This window comes from Zingiber officinale, chromosome 4B (genome assembly GCF_018446385.1).
Source record: "Zingiber officinale cultivar Zhangliang chromosome 4B, Zo_v1.1, whole genome shotgun sequence".
Taxonomy (NCBI): Eukaryota; Viridiplantae; Streptophyta; class Magnoliopsida; order Zingiberales; family Zingiberaceae; genus Zingiber; species Zingiber officinale.
In genome coordinates, this window is record NC_055993.1 from 138,019,509 (window position 1) to 138,023,982 (window position 4,474).

Sequence of the window (4,474 nt, forward strand, 5' to 3'; positions counted from 1 at the left end):
AGCTCGTTCTTTGGACCGGACGTGGAAGTCGGAGAGGGCTCGGTAGCTCGTTCTCCGGACTAGGTCAGAGAGGGCTCGGTAGCTCGTTCTCTGGACCGGACGAAGCGGAGAGGGCTCGGTAGGTCGTTCTCCGGACTAAGTCAGAGAGGGCTCGGTAGCTCGTTCTCTGGACCGGACGAAGTCGGAGAGGGCTCGGCAGCTCGTTCTCCGGACTAGGTCAGAGAGGGCTCGGTAGCTCGTTCTCTGGACCGGACGAAATCGGAGAGGTCTCGGCAGCTCGTTCTCCGAACTAGGTCAGAGAGGGCTCAGTAGCTCATTCTCAGGACCAGGTAGGGTTTAGGGTTGGGAGCTCTAAACCTGGATCGGTCTGGTGACCGATCCAGTGATACGCTGGTTGACTGATCGATCTGGTGACCGATCAGTAACCAAACAGTGTGTTTCTGTGAATTACTTGATCGGTCTGGTGACCGATCAGTAATCATACAGAAGCGAAGAAAATCAGGAGAAGAAAGAGGGGGATCGGTCTGATCGGTCCATAGACCGATCAGAGAGTTGGGCAACTCTCTGTGAAGCGTGCTGATCAGTCTGGGGACCGATCAGCATAGGTCCTGATCGGTCCCAAGACCGATCAGAGAAGGTCTGGACCGATCAGGGTGGAGCCTGATCGGTCCAGGCCCTAGCTGTTGCGACACAACGGCTAGTTTATGTGTCTCCTTCTTCGCAGGTTATATAACAGGTCGAGGGCTACAGGAGCTGCCTCTCTTTTCTTTCTGATCTTACTGCAATCAGAGCTTTGCTGAGCTCTCATCTTCCTGAAGCTTCGTGGAAGCTTCCGTCGGCTGGTTCCTGCTGTTGTAGGTGTTTCGTGAAGTTGCTGCTTCATCCAGTCGATGAGAAGGCAAGCTGTGTTTTTACATTCTTACTGCCTTTGTATTGTGCTGTATCTTTGTACTCCTATCTTGCTGTTGCAAGAAGTTTGTGGCGAGATTTCTCCACCCAGAAGGAGTTCATATTAGCCGGTTATCCGGGGTCTCATCCACCGACGGATTGATAGGCTTCGTCCATCTTACGAACACGCCGAGGAGTAGGAGTATCATCTCTGAACCTCGTTACATCGTCGAGTTTAAGGTTTGCTATTCTTTGTGTCGTTTCTACATTGTATTTCCGCTGCGCTAACCTAAATTGTAGGAAGAAACGAAAATTTGGGGTCGGCTATTCACACCCCCCTCTCTAGCTGCATCCGAAGGTCCTAATAAGTGGTATCAGAGCGAGGTCGCTCTTCGTCGGATTAACACCCGGGGGAGCACGAGCTAGAGAATGGATCAACTTGGAGAAGACGTCACGATTCCACCCTTCTACGATCGCGACGACTTCGCGTTTTGGAAGGTAAGAATGAAGTACTTTCTTATTACTAACTTAGTTAATTGGAATTGTGTACAAGTAGGTTTTGTTCCTCCAAGCGATGAAGAAGGAGAAATTCTTGAAAAGAAGAGGTGGACGAAGGAACAAATCCACCAATCCGTAATCAACGACGAGGTAATGAAAATTTTTGAATTCTCATTACCTAACGATATCTTGTGTAAGATAGGTGGTTACAATAATGCCAAGGAATTGTGGAACAACTTGGCTAAGTTCCATGAGGGAAGCTCCAATTCAAGTCATGAAGAGGAGTCAAGTGAGTCAAGTAGCTCACTTCATGGAGGTAAGGAATTAGAAGTTGAGGTCTACTCAACATCTAAGGAAGAGGAGGAGGAGAGTTCTTCTTCAAGATTGGAGCAAGAAGAAGAAGCCTCTACTTCCGGAAGGGATGAAGAAGAAAGCATACAACCATCCTCAACCCTAGGTAACTCAAGCAATTTACTTTCAAGTAAATTACATATAATGTGCTTTGAGTGTAGGGAATTTGGGCATTACAAGAGTAAATGTCCAAAGAGGATTAGGAAGACTCCACCGGCGCCAAAGGTCAAGGAAGCCGGAGTTCCGATACGCAAGGGCAAGGAGCACGTGGTGTGTTTCCAATGCAAGCAAAGGGGACACTATAGGAGCCAGTGTTCGAGGGGGAGGTAACCTCACAAGGACAAGAGACTGAGCACATCGATAGGGGGAGCTAAGGCAAACCCTAAGGTAACCTTTAAGGCACATTCTTGCAATTCTAATAAGAAACATGCTAGTAGCTTTATTGCAATTGCCAATGATGATAAGCATGATAACTATAGAAATCGATACATGTGCTTAGGTGCCAAACATGTTAGTCTAGGTAAGGATGATACTAGAAATGCCAACCCTAGAATTAACTCATCTAAGGTTAAGGAAAACCTAGGTAGGAATCCCAAAACAACTAGACATATGCCTAGGAATACCTCAAAAAAAATGGAAAATTAAAGCTTGAGGTATTAGAGAAGGAAAATCAAGTCTTGAGGTCAAGACTTGACACTTTAGAAAAGGCTCTTAAGAATTTGGAAAAGCCAACTCTAGGGTCTAAGGGTCAAAAATCAAAGCCCAAGGACATGAGAAGTTTGGGTCACAAACCTAAGTCTCAAGTGGTCAAGCCCACTTATCATAATGTTCCATTCGATTATGGAACAGGATCTAGGGATAGGAAGACCATCACCAAGGTCACAAGGGGAGTCACCCCTAGAGTTGATCTTGATGAGTCCCAAATGACCAAGGCTTTAAAGCCTAGGAGGGTCATTAGGAGGGTTGCTAGGGAAGTCATCCCTAGTGAATATTTAGTGAACCCAATGAGCTCAAATAGGTATTGGGTTCCTAGGAGCGTGATTCCTTCACGCTAGATGGTTTAGGGTGTGCCAACCTTAATTGGATAGGTAGTTAACCTACTCATGGCAAAAGGTGACATTTTAGGAATATTCAAGGTGTAATCAAGCCTTGAAAATGAAATTAAAAATTATTCCTAAGGTGATTAGGATGTGCCAACCACATTTGAGGAATTTTCTAGGGTCAATCTAATTGGCACATAGTGATCTAAAAATCTTTAGCATATGATTTTAGATCTATTACACTTAGGAATATAGAATTTATGGCAAAATGATCAAAATTATCAAAAATGGCAACTAAAGCTAGAATTAGGTATTTTCTATACCTTTATATGTTATTTGCCATATATTGTTTGCCGTATGCCATGTCATGATATCATATCTAATTTACTATCATTTGAAATGTCATGATAATGCTTAGGTTAGTTATATGTCATGCCTTATTTAAGTTTCATTACTTTATGACATGATATCATGACATTGGCACATGTTTTCACTTATGATATTATTTTATGCCATGTCATCATCTTTTGTATTTATAATCAATTAATTTAATTTAAGGACAAAAACACAATTTGATATGGAAATCAAATTATTATTTAGAAAATGCATGAGAACTTAGATTAAGATGACCTAAACCATATCTCACATCAAAATTGACTTGGATGTGTTTGATACACCTTAGATATGTGTGAGATATTAGGATCATGAGTTAGGATCAAGGTGCATAGTTCTTGTACCTAGATAAGCCTAATTCAAAATGGAGGATCATAGGGAAAGCTTGTGTACAAGTCATGTACATTTAGCCCTAAGATTATGGTTCTAAATTGAATGATTTAAAATCATTTTAAAATTGATTTGAAAAACCTTGATGAAGCTTTTCTAGTGATAGCATTCATCATTGAGCAAGTTGATACAAAGTTGAGGTAAACTTGAACTATTTCAAAGTTTTTAAACTTTGTATCAAGATTTGAAAATGGAAGTTATTTTCATAGAAAACTATTTTTCCATGATAGTATATGTTATGAGGAATGTATCCTCAAAATTTCATAATTTTTGGAATTTTCTGTAATTTTGTAGGGGTTTCTGAATTTCGGGAGGAAGAAATTCAGAAATCAGATGTGTGACCGATCAGGAGGTTCCCTGATCGGTCCAGAAATGCTGGATCGGTCACTGGACCGATCCAGGGAGATCCTGATCGGTCCGGTGACCGATGCGACTGTTTTGTCTGAAATTTCAGCTGGAAGTTGGTATTTTAGATTTCTAAAGGTCTGAAACTCTCCAAGACATTGTTGGTGCAATGGTTAAGGGGGAGTTGACCTTTAAGGGGAGTTTTTACCTATTAGTCAAGGGGGAGTTGACTTTTAGGGAGAGTTTTTACTCTAAAGACTTGAGTGATATGGGATTAACACTAAGTTGATTGTTGACTTTAGTATCAAGGGGGAATTTAAGGGTTTCAATGAAAGGTATGAGACTTTCATTAGGAAGAAACTCTTGACCTTGATTCACTCTTTTTGATGTGTGTCAAAAAGGGGGAGAATTGGAGAATGTCCAAAGAATGTTCAAGGAAGAACATTAGAGTTTTGGGAGAATGTTCAAGGAAGAACATTGGAAAACCTAAGTTAGGTTATCGGGTTAACCTAACTTGATTATGGTTTTTGTCAAACATCAAAAAGGGGGAGATTGTTGGTGCAACCTTA